The sequence below is a fragment of the Ambystoma mexicanum genome, chromosome 1p (genome assembly GCF_040938575.1).
Source record: "Ambystoma mexicanum isolate Mex_15411 chromosome 1p, UKY_AmexF1_1, whole genome shotgun sequence".
In the NCBI taxonomy this organism is placed as follows: domain Eukaryota; kingdom Metazoa; phylum Chordata; class Amphibia; order Caudata; family Ambystomatidae; genus Ambystoma; species Ambystoma mexicanum.
The window spans coordinates 1,394,718,366-1,394,740,010 of record NC_090921.1 but is presented as its reverse complement, the minus strand read 5'-3'; positions in this window follow the sequence as shown (position 1 = coordinate 1,394,740,010).

Genomic DNA, 21,645 nt, shown 5'->3' with positions numbered 1-21,645 from the left:
TGCAATTGCTACATGGAAAAGAGTCTGTTGTACCCATATTTTAAAAGCACAACACACTATACCCTCACTGCTACCGCCCAATTGCATTAATTGATGCGTCATAAAAGATCAATGCGGCTTGTCTGGCAGACAGACTTGGCGACTGGGTATGCAAGAATAAAGCGATCCCAGACACGCAGGCTGGCTTCCACAAGGGATTCTCCACACTCGATCAGTATTTAACTTTAAATGCGATATTGGAGAAATATGTAAAAAGAAGGAAGCTATGACTTTTTTTTGGCATTCCTGGACTTGTCTAAGGCATTTGACTCGATCAGTCGAACACTCGCATGTGATAGGTTAGAAAGTCTTGGGGTGCTTTTTGGGCTCTTGAAAGCTATCAAGGCTCTATGTATGGATACCCATGTGTTGGTCAGATGTGACAAACGGCACTGGTACTCTAGGAATTTTAGTACTGATAAGGGAGTTAAACAAGGATGCCCACTTGCTCTACTTCCATGTTCCTTATTCCTTTTTGATTTCAATCCTTTGCAATCCTCGACAATATTAGTACCTCCATCTTTAGATGGCGTCAGACTGGGTGCATTACTATACGCAGACTATAGTGTCCTGCTGGATTTAACTCCTAAAGGATTACAGCAGAGTTTGGCATATGCTAGTACGTATTTTAATGCGCATGGCCTGACACTGAATTTGCCAAAAACGAAATACTGTTTTTTGGCAAAAAAGAAGAACACCTATAATTGGACACTCAGTAGTTGTAGTGAATGAATACAGATATTTGGTTTGCTCTTTGCCAATAATGACTCCTGGAAAAGTCATATCTGTATAATAGCCAAGCAGCACTGGGAGCTTTTGGAGGTTTTGTGTGTTTTGTTTTTTTGTATTTTTTGATTGTATTGGCTGTATAAACAACCTTTCAATATTACAACAGTCAAAGAGAATTAAAAACAAATCAGAAACATGCAACATTAGAAAAAAGAAACAGAACAGTAAAATAATAAAAATCAGTTTCATAATATCATAGCATAACATAATATGATAATCTAGATTCATTAATTATTATAAAAAAAGAAAGTCAAACAATAAAACTTTCATATACTATTTGCATATATTATCAGATTAAAATGATTTTATATTGAAAGAAAAGAAAAACAGAACAAAGAAAATATTGAAAAATAAATAAATATGTAGGACAATTTTACCACTCTATTAAATTTAAAGGAGATACTATTCATGTTATAAAATCTATTGTAGTGAAGAGAAATGTGCAAGACTTTATTAAGCTTATGTTATTATACATCTACCTTTCTCAATTCTAGGCATTCAAGAAATTGAATAGTCGCTATTTTCACAGACATTAATTTGGTGGTAGAAATTCCGGTCCATAGTATTCTTGTATGCAAGATCTCTAGGTCAATAAAATGTCGTTTGAGATACAAGAATCGTTTCTTCGCCAATTTCAGACATTCTACGATTAGATGTTCTAGGGTCTCTTTTTGTTTTGGGTCCTTGCAGAATCAACAAAAGTTATCGGGTCTCATTACGACCCGGGCAGTAAGGGATTACCGGTACTGGTTAGGGCACCGGTACCGTTAATCCCTTTGCGCCCTATTACGAGTTCTCTTTGCGGGTCCCCCCTTAACGCCTGGTTTTTCCAGGTGTTAAGGACGGGACCCGCAAAGAGACTTTGGTGCTAATAACGGTACCGCAATTTGCGGTACCGTTATTAGCGCCTTCACCATTCCCATTGAGCCCTATGGGGGCTCAAATGGGAATGGGGAAGGGCCCTGGTGAATGGGGAATTACCGCCCCCGCCAACCTTGGAATGGGGCAGTACTAGCTCCATTCACCAGGGCGGAATCGGTGAGGTTTTGGAGGCAGCCATGGTGCTAATAGCCTCGTAATGACCCTCATCATCATCATTTATAATGCCTCTTCACGCCATAATATCTTTAGTTTGAAGTATATTTAATCTAAATCTTAGGTAGATCTAAGTCTTCTTGATTTGGCAGATGGAAATTTGATCAGATATGACTTTGTATCATTACATTTTTTGTGACCAAATAAAGTAATGTCAAAGTCTCAATATTGTTTGCACTACGTGTGTCACAGAGTTCCCCCCTTCTCACCTGAGACCGATCCTTGACCTCGTAATGACCCTCATCATCATCATTTATAATGCCTCTTCACGCCATAATATCTTTAGTTTGAAGTATATTTAATCTAAATCTTAGGTAGATCTAAGTCTTCTTGATTTGGCAGATGGAAATTTGATCAGATATGACTTTGTATCATTACATTTTTTGTGACCAAATAAAGTAATGTCAAAGTCTCAATATTGTTTGCACTACGTGTGTCACAGAGTTCCCCCCTTCTCACCTGAGACCGATCCTTGCTGGACTCCGTGGGCGGTGTCTTCTTGCGGACAGACCTGGACTTGAATAAGGCTGAGCGAGTCTCTTCCGACTCCAGCGTGCATTTAAGATTCCGGGATGCAGCAATCCGGCGATCCGGGAAATGAAGAAGGCGTGCTGATGGCGCACGAGTCCAGGAAACAAGAGGAACAGGGAAAGGGGCAAGGAATGGGAGTATAAAAGCTAGGAACCAGGAAAGCAATACAGCGAACTATGGAGCACACATCTGATCGCTTCTTGGCAATAGCATTGCGGGGGTGCAGTCTATTAGTAGAATACGTTACTTCCAATGTATAGACCGCGGAAGGCGCGTCACGTTGGATGGCCACGTTGGGAGTGTCAAGGAACGCAAGGCACATTGAGATAAAGACCAGGAAGACCAAAAGGGGCGAGTCCTGTGGGTCATGACAGCATGCCTCCTCCGAAAACCTGTTCCTCCAGGTTTGCCTGGGTGTATGAGGTGGTATCTTCTGAGCAGTCGAGGGGTATTCAGATTAGAAAGTGGTTCCCAAGTTCTTTCACTGGGGGGATATCCTTTCCATTCAACCAGGTATTGAAGCTGACCCCGTTTATACCTGGAGTCGCATATCCGGGACACTTCATATTCCAGTTGATTGTCCACCACCACAGGAGTGGGTCTGCAGGATTTCTGGGAGGATTGAATGTAAGGTTTCAATAAGGAGGTGTGAAAAACTTAGTGAATCTTTTTCCAGGATTCTGGTAGCTTGAGCCGGTATGAGACTGGGTTTATAATTTCCTTGATGGAAAACGGACCATAATACCGGGGGGCCAATTTGTTTGGCCGTAGATGTCGGGGTAGTAATTTCGAGGACAACCAGGCTTGATCTCCAAATGAATAAGAAGGCCCGGGTCTTCTTTTGGAATCCGCATATCTCTTGGTCTGTGTTCTGGCCTTCTCTAAATTCTCTTTGGTCTCCTTATGTATGTGGATGAGTGTTTCAATCCAGGAGTCGACAGTAGATACCGGTGTGGGTTGTGGAAGAACTGAGGGCAGAACTGATGGATGGAATCCTTGGCTGCAATAAAAGGGACTGGTCTTAACTGCTGAATGATCGGAATTGTTATAGGCGAATTCAGCCACGGGTATCAGGAGCGACCAGTCATCCTGAACCTTAGTGGCAAAACATCGAAGATATTGTTCCAGAGTCTGATTAGCACGTTCTGTGGCCCCGTTGGTTTGAGGATGATAACTTGATGAAAGAGCGCATTAGATTCCTAATATTTGACAGAGGTGTTTCCAGAATTGTGAGACGTATTGAGGTCCTCGATCGGAAATTATCTTGGAAGGAAGTCCAGGAAGGCGGAATATGTGCTCCAGGAAGATTCCAGCCAGTTCAGATGAGGATGGTAGCTTACTGAGGGGTGTGAAATGAGCCATATGAGTGAACAAGTCAATGGTGACCATAATGGTGATGTACCCTCTGGAAGGCGGTAATTCCACAATGAAGTCTGTCGCGATAAATTCCCATGGCCTTGATCGCAGTGCGGGTAGTAGCAGAAGACCCGCCGGCCTCTTGTTGTCATGTTTATTCTGACTACAGATTGCACAGGCTCTGACGTATAGTTGTACGTCAGTGTCAAAATCTGTAGAAGCCTCCCCCTGTGTCTCCTCACCTGTGACCTCCGGTGTAAGGGTTAGGTTAGACTCTCTATCTCTTCTTCTTTCCTTTCTTCGTACTTCTTCACCTTTTTCCGCCTTCTTCCCCTTCCTTCGTTCGTAGAGAAAAGGACGCTCTCCACCCGAGGCCACCTTGACAATGATTTGAGAATCGTCAGGCGGACCCGAGGGAGCTCGCCCCCAAAATACAGGGAAAAAGCCTGGTAAGGCGCAAAAAACCCTGAGCGGAAGCAACCTGCAGATGAAGATCTTGCTTCGGAGAAACGATCCAATTCCTTAACCGGAGTATGCAGTGGACCCAGGTCAGCTTCGGTGTAATGGCGTACTGGCTGTACCTCCTGGAAGAGGCACGATCCTGAGAACTCGGAGTCCGGATTGGTTCTGAAGGTAGGACAGCCACCTATACAGGTAAGATAGGGAGAGCTGGAGAATGATGGCTAACCAAAAAAAGGAGGAACGATAGGATAGTAAGAGAGAAAGTAAAAGGTGAAGCTGGCAAGATGCAAGAGAGGGGGAAGGAAGCGCTGACGTGTGAGGCAGGCTATCAGTGAAGGGGGAAAGGAGAGAAGGAAGGCAAACACGGTACGCGGAAGGACGCGACCGTAGAAGGAAAAAAAGGAATTAAGTAAATCGTCTTGGCCGTCACGAAGGATGGCAACCATAGGCAAAGAAGATATGTGGTGAGGTAAGAAGGCTGAGAGCGTAGGAAACTGAACAAAAACCACACGGAGAGAGCACCGAGCGGTCCGACACGGGCAGTTCGAAAGAGTTGCAGCGCGTCTGGCAAGGGGGCGTGTCGGCCTATGTAAACAAAAGGCGCATGAAACACTAGCACGCTGGTACTGATTCTGCGGTGGCCTAATGAAGCCGCCATTTGTTCCATACTTTCCACGGTTGAACCGTGACAGCCAGTCTTCATTTTAGGCCACCAAAATTGTCATTTTTTTATGCGGTGGAGGGTGTTGGTGATGCCACGATGTCCAGAGTGAAGGGTATCATGACAGAGGTTTATTATCCTTTGTTGTAATTTTTGTGTAGGAATGAGCAGAGCGTTGTCCTTGAACAAATATCCTTCCTTGACTCTCAGGTTCCATTGATTCTTTCTTGAAATACAGTTCAGAGGATTGGGTTTGTACTCGGATTTCTTCCAGGAGATTGACTGCTTGAGCTACAAAAATCGTGTGGGGAAACATCTTAGGATAGGCCTTATCTTACGTAGTTTCATAGTCAGCCCGTCGAGATAAGGCGTCAGCAATCAAGTTTTGTGATCCAGGAACATGAGTGATGTGGAACTGGTACTGGGCAAAGAAGAAGACCCAACGAGCCTGACGACTGTTCCGATACTCTAATGACTGTAGAATTTGAAGATTTTGGTGGTCCGTGCGGACCTGGACTGGATATCTAGCTCCCAGGAGTAGATGTCGCCACTCAGTGAAGGCTTGGCAGATGGCTAAAAGTTCTTTTTCCGGACGGAGTAGTGTGTCTCACTGGGAGTCAGGGTTCATGAAAGGTAAGCAATGGGGTGTTCTAGTTTATCCTCAAATTCTTGCTTCAACACCGCTCCAATGGCGTAGTTAGAGGCATCCGTTTCCACAAGGAATGGTCGATCAATGTCGGGTTGGGCCAGAATGAGGGCTTGAGTAAATCTTGTCTTCAAGAGTTGGAATGCCTTATCTTGTGGAATAGACCAGACAAAGGGGGTGTCTTTCTTCAGGAGAGCAACAATCGGTTGAACAATCTCAGAGAAGGTGGGTATAAACTTCCGGTAGAAATTGGCAAGCCCCAGGAAGGATTGAACTTGTTTCACGGACGTGGGAGCAGGCCAGGATAATATAGTCTTTACCTTTGAAGGGTCCATGCCAATTCCCTCTGGAGTAAGGATAAATCCTAGGTAATGAACAGAAGCAATGTGAAACAGACATTTCTCGGGTTTGGCCAAGAGTTTATGTTCACAGAGTTGTTGTAGTACGGCCTTTACATGCTCTTCACGCTTTAGAAGATCCTTGGAGTAGATCAAAATGTCGTCCAGGTAGACGATGACGAAGAGGAATAGCATGTCAGAGAACACCCTGTCCATAAAACGTTGAAAGACTGCTGGGGCATTAGCTAATCCAAAGAGCATGACCAGATATTCAAAGTGACCAAAGGGTGGTTTGAATGCTGTTTTCCATTCGTCTCCTTCCCGGATACGAATCAAATGATAGGCACCCCGGAGGTCCAGTTTTGTGAAAATCACAGAGCCTCTGACCACTTCCAGGATATCCGAGATTAAGGGTAAAGGGTACTCGTCCTTGAGGGTGCATTGATTTAATCCACGATAATCGAGGCAGGGTCTGAGTTCCTTAGTGTCCTTCTTAGGAACAAAGAACAATGAAGCTCCGGCTGGAGATTTTGAAGGTCTGATGGTGCCATTCTCAAGGTTGGTATCCAAGTATTCTCGGAGGGCCTTTTTCTCAGGTTCGGAGAGGATGAACATCCTGCCAAAGGGAATCACCGCTGAGGGATCCGTGTCTATGGCGCAGTCTTCCGGCCTGTGAGGGGGTAAGGCCTGGACTATGGCAGTTGAGAACACATCAACAAATCCCTGATAGGCCTTAGGAACCTGCACGATATTGGAAACCATGAGAGGTGCTTGATGGTCTATTGGTGGTTCTTTGGAAGGGGTCAAGGAGGGATCCAGGATTAGACAGTGAGACATACAAAACTCTGAGCCGAGGAATAGTGATTCTGCTGTCCAATTGATATACGGATTGTGTTTCTGTAACCAGGGCATGCCCAGTACCATGGGGTAATGAGCTGACTTGATAATGTCGAATCGAATCCGCTCTTGGTGGTGGTTAATTGAAAGCTGGATCTCTATGGTCTGCAGGCTTATGGGCCCCGAAGTGAGGGGTCTCCCATCGATCGCTTCCACGGGCTGCATGATGCTTCGTGTTTCGTATGAGATGTGGTGACTAAAATCCCAATCTTGATCAATGAATATTCCCATAGCCCCGCAGTCTACCAAGGCCAAAACAGGATAGGTCTTATTCCCGGAGGTTGATAGGAAGGCCTGTAGTATCACTAGATTGTTTTGTCCAGGAGAGTTCGAGGATGGAATTGACGTAGAGCAGACATCTCTCTCCCGAAGCCCTACTCCATCTAGGATCGGGAGTTGGCGTTTCCCGAATGCCGAGGAGGGGCCAGATGGCATTCTCTAACCAAGTGTTTGTCTGAGGCACAATACATGTACAACCTCGTATTAATCCTTCTCATCCTTTCTTGCGGGGATATGGGTCCACGGAAGGCTCCTATCTACATGGGTTCTGGTTCGGTGACTGATCGTGGGTTTGTGTCAGATTTGGAGGTACTCTCAAAGGACACCTTCGGAGGGTTTCCTCTAGATTTTTTCTTCTCTGCCTTCCTTTCCTGGATGCGAAAGTCTGTTTGCATGGCAAGGTCCATAAGAGCCTGGAATGAGTTCGGTCGGGCCACTCTGGCTAACTCATCTTTAATCTCCTCATTTAGTCCTCTCCTGAAAAGGGTAAAACATGCCTCGGAAGACCAATCAGCTTCCTTGACCAATTGCTTGAATCGGGTTACATACATGAGCACATCCTGGGATCCCTGCTGAAAGTCTAAGAGGCGTTCCTGGGCACTAAAGACCTGCTCAGGGTGATCAAACATGGTCTTTAGGGCCCGTATCAAACCATTGTAGTCATCTAGGAGAGCGTTGCCGGAGTTAACTAGGGGTGTAGTCCAGGTTAAAGCATTTCCGGAAAGGTGAGAGATTATGAAACCCACCTTAGCCCTGGGAATGGAAAAGTAATAGAGCTTAAATGTAAAGGGAACCAAACATGAGTCCAGGAATCCACAAAGGGTTTTTCCTGACCCATCGTATTTGTCAACAATGCCGCCAAGTAACACACTTTCCTTTGCGGCTGAATCACTGGAAATAACTAATTGCTTGAGAGCTGCGTTTTCCACCTTTAAATTCTGCACCTTGGTGGTTAATTCTTGCATACCTCGCATCAGGTCCTGGACGGCCGCTTCCATGTTGACTTTCAAGTGCGGTCGGTAGGCGTCTCAAACTGTCACAGAGTTCCCCCCTTCTAACTGAGACCGATCCTTGCTGGACTCCGTGGGCAGTGTCTTCTTGCGGACAGACCTGGATTTGAATAATGCTGAGCGAGTCTCTTCCGACTCCAGCATGCGTTTAAGATTCCGGGATGCAGCAATCTGGGGATCCGGGAAACGAAGAAGGCGTGCTGATGGCGCACGAGTCCAGGAAACAAGAGGAACAGGGAAAGGGGCAAGGAATGGGAGTAGAAAAGCTAGGAACCAGGAAAGCAATACAGCGAACTACGGAGCACACGTCTGATTGCTACTTGGCAATAGCATTGAGACGCGCGGAGCCGCGGGGGTGCAGTCTATTAGTGGAATACATTACATCCAACGTATAGACCGCCGAAAGCGTGTCACGCTGGACGGCCATGTTGGGAGTGTCAAGGAATGCAAGGCCCGTTGAGATAAGGACCAGGAAGACCAAAAGGGGCAAGTCCTGTGGGTCTTGACAACGTGATGGTTTTTATCCAGTCTACTGCGTATATTTTTTTGTGCACAGTACAGATCCTGAGTTAACAGTTCTATAGTAATAACAGAGTCAGCTAAGTCATTATAGATGTGATTTCTCCATTTCAAGGGAAAATTATGTGTAGACGTCAGGAGATAACTTGCCAAAATATAGAACATGTTTTTCTTATCCACAATGAACAGACATTTTCACAGTAAGCTGCACGCTTTCCACAAATTAGACACATACAAAGAAGAAATCCCCAATTCAAATCTGATTCTCGAGATTGGAACTGAATTTGGCAAATTGAATACCTTCCTCCATAATTTGCCCTCGATTTTATCCCAAAATAACTGATTTTGGGGGCATTTAGTATCTGCACCGTATATTAGTACTGGGGTGGATTTTGTCTATAAAATGTTAGAACAGAGCCACATGAGAATTTGCCATATTTCTTCATTATTATATGGGCTTGGGAAGATAGTGCTAGAAGGTTTCAGTCAATGTCATCTAAATATGGTCCATCATTAGTTGAGTTGTTAATGTTGGATCCTAAAAGTTTGTATTGACAGACTTCCATCAGGACTATGGGCCTCATTACGAGTCCGGCGTTAACCGAGGCGGTAAAACCGCCTGGTTAACGCCGGACTTGTATTACCATTCCGCCTCCGTGATTCCCGGAATTACCGGGGCATCACAACCCCGGTTTTCCGGGAATCACGGAGGCGGAATGGTGTAAATCCCCATTCCCATTGAGTCCTATGGGACTCAATGGGAATCGGGATCATGGAAACACCGGCAGCATCTTGTAATGCTGCCGGTGTTTCCTCGTCCGCCTGCAGGCGGGCGGTGTTAAACCCGCCAGGTCAGACCTGGCGGGAACATCACCTCCCGCCTGCAGGGGTCGGGATCAGGCGGTCCGGAAACAACGGTGGCGGCGGGTTTACCGCCACCGTTATTTCCGGACCGCCACGGTCGTAATGAGGCCCTATATCTTGCAACGTCCAGGAGTAAGTTTTGGAGTGGCAATGTTTTATTTTTACGCATCTCATTACTTGTGTCTAAATTTATTGTCAACTGATTTTTACGCTCATTAAGACCTAGGGCCTCATTACGACCCAGGCGGTAAGTTACCGCCTGGGCCGTGACTTTACCACCATGGCGTAAACTACGTTTACGCCATGGTGGTTGGCGGACTTACCGCCCCATTCCGAGGTCGGCGGGGCGGTAAGTCCCCAATCCCCATTTACCCTTCCCCATTCCCATTTTTGCCCCATAGGGCATAATGGGAGTGGGGAAGGCGTTAATTACGCCACCGTAAATTACGGTGGCGTAATTAACTCCATGGTCCCTTAGCGCCATGGATTTTAACACCTGCTAAAAGCAGGTGTTAAAAGCGCCATGGCGCTAAGGGACCTCATAGTTGGCGGTAAGGGGTCGGCGCAGCTAACGCTGGCGTTAACCCCTTACCGCCAGGGTCGTAATGAGGCCCCTAGTGTGTTTAGTGATGTTTGTAAACCACTTGGTGTTTTTGCCAAGATCACAAGGTCATCTGCGTAAAGTAACCATGCGACCAGAAATGAGCCTAGCTTGGAAGCATCTGTTTGAATAGATTAAAAAAAATCTTTAATGTCAAGTATAAAAAAATTAAATAAAATCAATGCCAAAATGCATCCCTGCTTGAGTCCCCTGAATGTGGGGAAAGAAGCTGATAAAAGACCTTTTACTGTTAAACTAACTTGCATACTAGTATGTGTGTGCAAGAGGTATATAAGAGCCAAGAGGGACGATGGACAGTGTCTATCTTGCAGTTTTTGAAAAAGCAATTCTCTATCAATTGAATCAAATGCTATTTGAAAATCAACAACGACTAGATATAACGGTTGATTTGTGCATTTGCAATGTAATTTCAAGGCATTAAGAATCGTAATATTAAGGGCAGTACCTAGCCCAGCGACAAACCCAGTTAGGTGGGGGTCACGCTTATTCGACTCGAGTGTCCATGCATTTAGGTCACGGAGAATCAGACGAGCATAGATTTTCCCAGACACATCAAGAAGGGCGATTGGTCTATAATTATAATTATATATATATATATATATTACATGCCACGGTAGTGGCCATGTAGTTATGGTTAAGTTGCTGTTTCCATAGGAAGAGCACTTTTTGGGCGGCTTATAACTTCGCTCTCCCTGGATGGATCCTCACCAAACTTTGCAAAAAAAATATTTGGGTCACTCTGTATTTTTGTGCAAAGTCTGGTGAGGATTCGTCCAGGGGGGGCAAAGATATAGGAGGGGTCCCAAAACTTTTTTTTTCCCATAGACTGAATGGGAAAAAAAATGTGCTCGCGTCTACAGCCCAAACCGCTGGATGGATTTTAACCAAATTTGGACCAGGAGCAGCGGCTTGATCCCGAAAGCGTGCTTTTGCAAATTTGGTGAAAATCCGTCCAGTATTTATTTTTAAAATGACCAAAATGTAGGTAGAAAAAAATTAGTGAGATCTGTGTTCGGTCCGCGGACACACTTCCCTGTTCGCTCCGTGGACAGTGTCCTGATTGGCCAATCGACTTGCGTGATGTTCGCGGACATGCAACGTGTTCGCTGATTGGACGGCGTGGAGCGTGAAGCGCATCAGATTTTCGGTAGCGCCCGCCATTTTTGATTCGTGGTCGTCCGCGGACAGCGCGGTGAAACTGTTCAAAATTTGTATTTAGTAGAGTGTGTTGGTGTGTAGGAGTGTTTGGGGAGGGTGGGAGTGTATGAGATAGGATGAAAGTTGTGTTTTTTATGTGTTAGATGTTCTTTTTGTGTTCGATTTGTCTGCGGACATCACAGGTGTTCTGAAATGTTCTAAATAAACTGAATGGGGGTTGTTCTGAGGACTCAATATGTGTCCGTTTTGTTCACAAGCAAACTGAAACTGTTCTAAGAACACTTGCGGTGTCCTGAAATGTTTGCAAATACACAAAATGGGGGTGTTCTGAAAACGTTGTCGAACACTCGCTGTGTCCTGAAATGTTCGCAAATATGAATGGGGGTTGTGGCTGACAAGTTGAATGTGTTCTAAGAACACTCGCGGTGTCCTGAAATGTTCGCAAATAAACAAAATGGGGGTGTCCTGAGGACGCTGTCCGTATTGTTCTCTGTCAAGTTGAAAGTGTTCTAAGAACACTCGCGGTGTTCTGAAATGTTCGCAAATAAACAAGATGGTGGTGTTCTGAAGACGCTTCTAAGAACACTCGCGGTGTCCGGGGAATGTTCGTAGGGGGTGTCCTGAAGACGCTGTCCGTATTGTTCTCTGTCAAGTTGAATGTGTTCTAAGAACACTTGCGGTGTCCTGAAATGTTCGCAAATAAACTAAATGGGGGTGTTCTGAAGATGTTTCTAAGAACACTCCCGGTGTCCTGGAATGTTCGTAGGGGGTGTCCTGAAGGCGTAGTCCGTATTGTTCGCTGGCAAGTTGAATGTGTTCTAAGAACACTCGCAGTGTCCTGAAATGTTCGCAAATAAACAAAATGGGGGTGTCCTAAGGACGCTGTCCGTATTGTTCTCTGTCAAGTTGAATGTGTTCTTAGAACACTCATGGTGTCCTGAAATGTTCGCAAATAAACGAAATGAGGGTGTTCTGAGGACACTGTCCGTATTGTTCGTTGTCAAGTTGAATGTGTTCTAAGAACACTCGCAGTGTCCTGAAATGTTTGCAAATAAACAAGATGGTGGTGTTCTGCAGACGCTTCTAAGAACACTCGCGGTGTCCGGGGAATGTTCGTAGGGGCTGTCCTGAGGACGCTGTCCGTATTGTTCTCTGTCAAGTTGAATGTGTTCTAAGAACACTCGGGGTGTCCTGAAATGTTCGCAAATAAACAAAATGGGGGTGTTCTGAAGACGTTTCTAAGAACACTCGCGGTGTCCTGGAATGTTCGTAGGGGGTGTCCTGAAGGCGTAGTCCATATTGTTAGCTGGCAAGGTGAATGTGTTCTAAGAACACGCGCAGTGTCCTGAAATGTTCGCAAATAAACAAAATGGGGCTGTCCTGAGGACACTGCCATATTGTTCGTTGTAAAGTTGAAAGTGTTCTAAGAATTATCGCGTTGTTCTGAAGTGTTCATAAGGGGTGTCCTGAAAATGCTGTCCATATTGCTCGCTGGCAAGTTGAAAGTATTCTAAGAACACTCATAATGTCCGCAGACATTAAAATTTTCCATAGACCATAGTTGAAATGTTTGACTCTATGGATGTGATATGCTGCGGTGGTTGTTGCCAGGGCATGATGTATTTTTTTGAAGCAGTAACATATTATTTATTTGTTTTGATATTATAAACTTTTGGAGCAGTTAGATACCAATTGGCGTATTCTAACTGTATATTTTTTTGATATATTTTAGTGGTATTGATTCATCTATTTGGATATTGTTACATTTTGGGACAGTTAGATACCAATTGGCGTATTCTAACTGTGTATTTTTTGGTCTAATTTAGTGGTATTCATTTATCTGATTAGTTGTTGTAGAATCTTTGAGCAGTTAGATAGCTTTTGGAGTATTCTAACAATTTATATTTTATTAACACAAGTTTACTTAGGGTTTAAATACAGTTTAGTTATCAAATTTTGGTTTTAAGAACATCAAATAAGCGTTTGTAAGATTTCCTGGTAATCTCTGCTTTTCTTTTATATATGCAGTGTAGTGCCCTGAATTGGTTGTGGCTCCTGCGTGGTAGATTATACCTATTGTTGTGAAGGTTTTCTTACCAAGTGATATTTGACCATGTGTGAATCCAGTCAGCTTGCAGTTGTTTTTGGTACCATCTGCATTGTAACGTAGAAGCATTAGTATTATGTATTTACTATTTGTTTGTATTACTAAAGTGGAGCGATTATCTGAATTGCAGGTAGAGCATAATCTACCATGGTTTGCATTTTGTACAAGTTGTTGAAATGGAATGGATTCACAATTTGGCATTGATATATATATGAAGCGTTCATTGGGGATTTCTTCTTATGTCACATTGTTGCAGAGAGTGCATGTATGTTTCCACATGTATGAAATCTGAAAGATTTCATTTATAGGTATGTTTTTGTTTTCCAGTACTTGTAGTAAGTACATTAGAAATTCTTGTGGATCTTCCTGTGAATTTATAGTGAATTTCACCATTCCAGCACAGTAGTCCAATTGTTGTCTTATTCCATTATCACTATACGTGTTGTCAGGATTGTTTGCTGCATTTCTGTGAAGTACTAACATTTGCAAACACAATGGGTCTGTACTGTGTAAGTAAATGTTGTCAACAATTGATGGTAATTGAAATAGAATATTCATTGCTACATTTGCGTAGCAACTTACACCAACTATATTTGAGAATTTAAATGGTCCAGGTAGTTCTGTATCTAACTGCTTTTTTTGGAGTTTGTCTTCCTTCTTTAAAGAAGTACCTGGTTTACTTTCCCTAATTGATTCTTTTTTGCTTGTGGTACTTGATGAAGTGTTAGTTTCTTTTACTCTCTTTGGAGGATTTGCAGTGACATCCTGTTGCATTTCTGTTTGATTTATTTTTCTTTTATAACGTTTTACTTTTTGTGGAACAGAATATGTGTTTAGGTGGGGGGTGTATAGTGAGCGAAGTCTATTGTATTCTAAAATGCAAGGAATATCAGCGTTTATTTTACTTGCATCAAAGTTGATTAGAAATAGACCGTCAAGTGTACGTAAGCGTGATAGTGCTACATTGCTCATGCCTTCTTTAAAGACTGAGTTACCAATATCTATCATTGCTTTGTCTAGGGTAAGACCTTGTGATTTATGAATCGTGACTTAGTATGCAAGAGTTAGAGAAAATTGTTCTCTGCGTACATACATATCTTTGAAGAGAAGGAATCTAGCTGTTGAGCGTCCTATCCTTTTTACTTCTGAAAGTTTATCCAAGAGTATATTGACAAACTGAATTTTGTTGTTGTGTGGGTATGTTTGAAAGCCAACAACTGTACCCAGTGCTCCATTAGCTAGTCCTTGGTCCACGTCAAGGTTACGTTTAAGCATTACTCTGCAATTTAAGGATAATTTTAATATCTTTTCTAAGCTTGCTGTGTTTGAGATTGATTTTTCTAAACTATTTAGTCTTGTTGTGGCTTGGTCACACATGGGTAGTGTCATACCATGTACATCTAGTTTGTCTGTGGCGCTAATTTCCATGATTGGTTGCATTTCTTTACTTAGCATGATTTCATTGAATTTGAAACTGTCACGCTCGGCCGCCGTTGGCGGCTGTGGAGACGCTGGCGATGGGGCGGCCATTGATTCCGCCGTCACGCTGCCGGCGTCCGCATGTAGCGGTCTAGTCTTCCGCCCCTCCTCTGCGGAGCCCATTTAACGTCATCCAACCCGGAAGCCCGCGCGTTGCAACCTTCGCGTCAGGCTCCGGGTTGGTACGCTGCAGTTTTCCGTTCCGTGGCTGCTGCCACCGTTCTCTCCCTTTGCTTCTCTTCCCTTCTCATGCCTTCTCCTTCCACTCCTCATTGCCTCCCACGTCCTTCTCGTTCTTCCTCTCCCTCGTCTTGGCTAGCGTTTTTTTTTTTCCTGTGCACTCTCTCTGTGCCCGGTTTCCTGCTGGCTCTCCTCTTTGCTTAGCCGCTCTGCTTTCTGAAGTAGGTCCTCCTGCCTTTGCCCTGCCCAGTGGTCCTGCCAAGCTCTACTACAAGACCTGCAACAAGGGGTTTTTTGTGCCTGCTCGGCTTTTTCCCCTACACCGGGCTACCCCGGTTCGGGGGCCCCCTTTGCCCCGAGTTAGAGGGGCAGGGTGGCTTCCTCTTGGGGTAGGTCTTATCATCAGACAAGAGAGCAAGCGGTCTGGAGAATGAGATTTGGAGCAGAACCGGAAGAGATACCCCCAGGTGAGCAGGAAGGAATTAAAGAAAGACGGGGAACAGGGGTGAAGTTGGGAGAAAGTAGGAGTTTATCTGACAGATTGCAACGCCAGGAAGCAACTATGGCCACCCCCGAACAAGTACAAGAGTTAGTGGCCGCAGTCCAGGCCTTGAACGTCGAATTACAGAACGTTAAGGCTGACAATCTAGCATTGAGACAGTTGATCACTTCTCGAGAACCCAGGGATCACGATTTGCCTCCCATGGCTTTGTCTACTGGCAAGTTTGACGGGACCCCGAAGCACCTCAAAGAATTTCTGGAAGCATGTTCTATGTATTTCACGTTCAGACCAAGTTTGTTTTCAACTGATCACACTAAGGTGGGGTTTATGGTATCCAACATGACAGGGAACGCATTAGCATGGGTCACTCCCTTGGTGTCAAACAACGATCCTGTGATTAATAATTACGGTGGTTTTGTGACCTTATTGCGCCAGACCTTTGAACAAGCTGAGATTACTCATGTGGCAGCAGAAGAGCTATTGGACGTTCAACAGGGTTCCAGCGACCTGTTGACGTATATATCCACCTTTAAGCGCTTGGCTTCCACCGCAGGATGGCCAGAACAGGCCCAGTATACTGTATTCCGTCGTGGACTGAAGGAGGAGATAAAAGACGAACTGGCAAGAATAGCTCGTCCCACAACCCTGTCGGATTTGTTCTCTATAGTCACCCAGATTGAGTATCGTTTGAGTGAACGCAAGGCAGAAAGAAAGAAGCATAAGTCCCCTGTCTCCCTTCCTCAAGGTACCCATTCCTTACCTTCTCTAGCTCACCCCAGCTACAAGGAAGAACCTATGCAAGTCGGGTCAGCCAGAACTCCATTGTCATCCGAAGAGAGAAGACGCCGTAGAGAATTGGGGCTTTGTATGTACTGTGGCTCGGATTCCCACCTGCTTCGAAATTGTCCCGAAGTACCGCCGAGACGGTCGGGAAACGAACGACCTCGGAACTAAAGGGGATGAGTGACTGAGGTCAGACTATTAGTCCCTATCTTACACTGACGGTGGCTCCTCACCCAACCACGCTGGACTCATGTCTCATGGCAGTTCCCATCCAATTGACTACCTCGACGGAGGTCCTTACCACCATGGCCCTTTTGGATTGTGGCGCTGCAGGAGTGTTTATGGATACTATGTGGGCACACAAACAAGGGCTCCCTCTTGTACAAAGGGAAGAAGTCCAGAAGGTTGAAGGAGTCGATGGTTCCCCGCTTTCGTCGGGTCCTATCACCCACTCCACAGAAACCATGACGGTTCGCATCTTCCACCATTCGTAACAGCTACAGTTTGACTTAATCCGAGCAGCGCATTTCCCAGTAATTCTTGGAATCCCCTGGTTGAGGATGCATAATCCGCTCATAGATTGGACACAGAACACTTTGGCCTTCACTTCCTCATTTTGTAAACACAATTGTGGACTCCATCCCTCAGAAGAGCCGGTACAGGTCCTTTCTCCTCTACAAGAAGGGGTAAACGAGATTTGTAAGGTCCCTCCGGAATTGACCGAATTCTCGGACCTCTTCAAAGACAACTCGGTTTTGGAGCTACCCCCACATCGGCCGGAAGACTGCCATCGAGTTGCTGCCTGATGCCCTGGTGCCATTCAGTCGCATGTTCTCCTTGTCTCTTATGGAAAAGAGGGCCCTTCGCAAATATTTGGATTCCCATTTAGTTAATGGCCTTATTCGACCTTCCAAATCCCCGGCCGGTGCTTCTCTCTTCTTCATACCTAAGAAGGATTCTTCGCCGCTAAGGCCCTGTATTGATTATCGTGGCCTGAACAAGGTCACGGTTCGAGACCGTTACCCCATGCCCTTGATAGCAGACATTCTGGAAGCAGTCCAGGGTTCCACAATATTTTCTAAGTTGGACCTCCGTAGTGCTTATCATCTCCTACGAATTAGACATGGGGATGAATGGAAGACTGCCTTTCAGACCCCGTTTGGCCTTTTTGAGTATCGGGTGATGCCGTTCGGCCTAGTAAACGCACCCGCCATATTCCAACGCTTTATGGATCGCCTGTTTTCCGATCTGTTGTATTGCAGTGTCATAGTTTATTTGGATGACATCTTGGTGTTCTCGAAGACCAACTCTGAACACGTGTGTCATCTTCAGACAGTATTCCAGCGTTTACGGTCGCAACAGCTATTGGTCAAGCTTGAGAAATGTCTCTTCTACCAGCCCTCTATTCCATACTTAGGATACATCCTCTCTCAGAAAGGAATCTCTATGGATCCGAGGAAGGTATCTGCCATCTTGGACTGGCCAGTTCCTGCATCCCTAAAGGATGTCCAACGGTTTCTGGGGTTGGCCAATTTCTATAGAAAATTTATCAATCACTTCTCACAGATCGTGCTTCCCATAACCGCCCTACTGAAGAAGGATGCCAAGCCCTTTCTTTGGTCGGAATCGGCCAACCAAGCCTTTATGGATCTGAAGAAAAGATTCTGCTCAGCGCCGATTCTGTCTCAACCGGATCAGGATCAGCCCTTCATAGTTGAGGCCGACGCCTCGGCCAACGCCTTGGGAGCTGTTCTCCTTCAACTTAAGGATGGCAAGGAACATCCGTTAGCCTATCTTTCTAAAACTCTTTCAACAAGCCAACGGAATTACTCTGTAATAGAAAAAGAACTTTTGGCTCTCAAGGTCGCTTGTGAAGAATGGAGACACCTACTACAAGGCGGGACCCATCCTTTCGTATTACGTACTGACTATAAGAACCTGACGGTACTCAGAAGTATGGATTGTGTCAACTCAAGGCAGGCCCGTTGGGCACATTTCTTTAGCCAGTATGATTTCACTATAACGTACATACCAGGCACTCAGAATAGTCTGGCTGATGCTTTATCCAGTAGTCAGTCTTCCGAGTACCTCACACCTCCAGTCTGTAACCCTCTGTTTCCCCGAAGCAGGATTGTGGGATTAGTTTCTTCCTTCCTGCAAGAAATCAAGATGGTAACCAGACCGGACTTAGTCACCTCAGTACCTGGGAATCTACGTCCACAGATCCGTTGGTCGGAAGGACTTTTGCTTGTGGGACAGCGTTTGTATGTTCCCTCCAAAACCCTACAGCGGAAGGTCCTGGTCTGGGGCCATAACCATGTGACCGCTGGACATAGAGGAGTTAAAGGAACTACAGAGTTGATCTCTCGCTCATTCTTTTGGCCATCGCTCTCCCAGGATGTGAGACATCACTGTAGAACATGTATGGTGTGCGCACGGAATAAGAATACAACCCGCAAACCATATGGGTTATTGACGCAACCAGAATTACCCGACAGACCGTGGTCTCAGATTTCTACGGACTTCATTGTAGACCTGCCCTTATCCCAGGGTTCGACCTGTCTCATGGTTACCATAGACACGTTTACTAAACTGGCGCATTTTTCTGCACTACAAGGAATACCGTCTGCCGCTCAGATGGCAGAAGTTTTTCTTAGGGACATATTCAGACTCCATGGTCTTCCCGATAAAATCATCTCTGACAGAGGTAGTCAATATACATCTCGATTTTGGGGAGCCCTATGCCACCGACTAGGGATAAAAAGGGCTTTATCATCTGGCTTCCACCCCCAGACCAATGGTCAGACGGAGCGACTTAACGCCTCCCTCGAGCAATACCTTAGGTGTTACATCAACAAGAATCAGGACAATTGGGTTAGCCTTCTGCCCACAGCAGAATTCGCATACAATAACGCAGTACATTCGGCGACGGGTCTTAGCCCTTTTTTCTGTTCTTATGGGTTTCACCCTCGTAGTATACTTCCTGTTTTTTCCTCACCCTCTAATATACCCACTATTGAATCTACCTTGGATCATGTAACGGCCGCACACTCTACCGCTCAACGGAGTTTGGCGGCCGCTAGGCACAAGTATAAGGTTTTTTCTGATAGGGCTCGCTTGCCCTGCCCTGATTGGAAGGAGGGTGATCGGGTTTGGTTATCAACCAGATTCTTGCCTAGATGGGTGCATTCGACCAAATTGACCCCCCGATTTGTAGGGCCTTATAAGATCATCAAGAAGATCAATCCAGTTGCTTATAAATTACAGCTTCCCAAGTCCATGCACCGGGTACACCCGGTCTTTCACTCCTCCCTCCTCCGTCCTGTTGATCCCCACATTTCAGTTAAGAAGGCTAAAGGACTGTTTAGTTATGCCAAATCCCTGCCCGAAGAATACGAAGTATCGGCCATCCGTGATTACAGATATCGCAGGGGCAGGTTGGAATACCTGGTTTCCTGGAAGAACTACCCCAGTTCCGAGGACTCCTGGGAGCCTAATTCCTATATTCATGCACCCAGACTAGTCAGGAGTTTTCACCGTGCTCATCCGGGTAAGCCCGGGGGGATCGGCTCTGGAGGGGGGCATACTGTCACGCTCAGCCGCCGTTGGCGGCTGTGGAGACGCTGGCGATGGGGCGGCCATTGATTCGGCCGTCACGCTGCCGGCGTCCGCATGTAGCGGTCTAGTCTTCCGCCCCTCCTCTGCAGAGCCCATTTAACGTCATCCAATCCGGAAGCCCGCGCGTTGCAACCTTCGCGTCAGGCTCCGGGTTGGTACGCTGCAGTTTTCCGTTCCGTGGCTGCTGCCACCGTTCTCTCCCTTTGCTTCTCTTCCCTTCTCATGCCTTCTCCTTCCACTCCTCATTGCCTCCCACATCCTTCTCAATCTTCCTCTCCCTCGTCTTGGCTAGCGTGTGTTTTTTCCCCGTGCACTCTCTCTGTGCCCGGTTTCCTGCTGGCTCTCCTCTTTGCTTAGCCGCTCTGCTTTCTGAAGTAGGTCCTCCTGCCTTTGCCCTGCCCAGTGGTCCTGCCAAGCTCTACTACAAGACCTGCAACAAGGGTTTTTTTGTGCCTGCTCGGCTTTTTCCCCTACACCGGTCTACCCCGGTTCGGGGCACCCCTTTGACCCGAGTTAGAGGGGCAGGGTGGCTTCCTCTCGGTGTAGGTCTTATCATCAGACAAGAGAGCAAGCGGTCTGGAGAAGGAGATTTGGAGCAGAACCGGAAGAGGTACCCCCAGGTGAGCAGGAAGGAATTAAAGAAAGACGGGGAACAGGGGTGAAGTTGGGAGAAAGTAGGAGTTTATCTGACAGAAACAGCTTGCAAGAGTTGGCATTAAGGCCATACAATTGACGTTTTTGTGGGCTAATTGTTCCATAACATCTGAAGCACATGCATTATCGCCATAAAGTGCATTAATGTGCCAAGTTTTCAATATTGCTTCTGCTTCTTTAGAAAGTATACCAACTCTGATACTTTTTAAAATGTTGGCATAAATGAGATCTGCAGATTGCCGCATGTTTTCTGTTAATTCTCTGTATTGGAAATGTTGCCAAAGGTTGACATTTCCAATGCTGCCAACAGTTTTACGGCAGAGTTTGTGTCCTAATGTTTTAAAAATAGGCTCACCTTTTACTGGTGTTAATTGAAGCAGATCTCCAAAAACAATAATGTGTTTTCCTGCAAAGAGCTCTTCATAGTCTGTTTTGAGTACTTCTTGTAATCTGAGGTGAATCAAAGCTAACATCAGGTTGGAGACCATGCTCACTTCATCTATTAGTAGCATTTTCATTTGTTTCAATACTCTGCGTAATTCCATTGCAGCTTCTGCAGAAAGTTTGTAATAGTTTAATTTGTTCTGGTGTTCTACTGGTAATAGTAGTAATTGGTGTAATGTAACACCACCTATGTTGTAGGCAGCTAAACCTGTGGGGGCAGTGACAACAGCTGACAGTTTGTTGTTTGTCAATTCTTGAAGGAACGTACTAATGATTTTGATTGGGAATGTTTTGCCAGAACCAGCTTCACCACTGACGTACAGTAATATAGGTTTATAGTTATGGCAGGAACATTCTTTATTTTCATGTTTTACACCATGTGCAATTTGTTTTGTTACTTCTTGAAAAATGCTACTTTGCTCATTGTTTAGTTTTGATTGTAGTGTAGTTAAGTCTTCCTTATCTTCATACTGACACATGGTGTTTTCTACTTCTATCATAGCTAATTCTGCCTCATTTATTATTAGTCGTTCTCCCAGTGGTTCTTGGCTTCCTGTTACAGAAGGTTGACTACTGTCAGGAGTGTCCTTATCTAGTTGGGCTAGGAGTTCT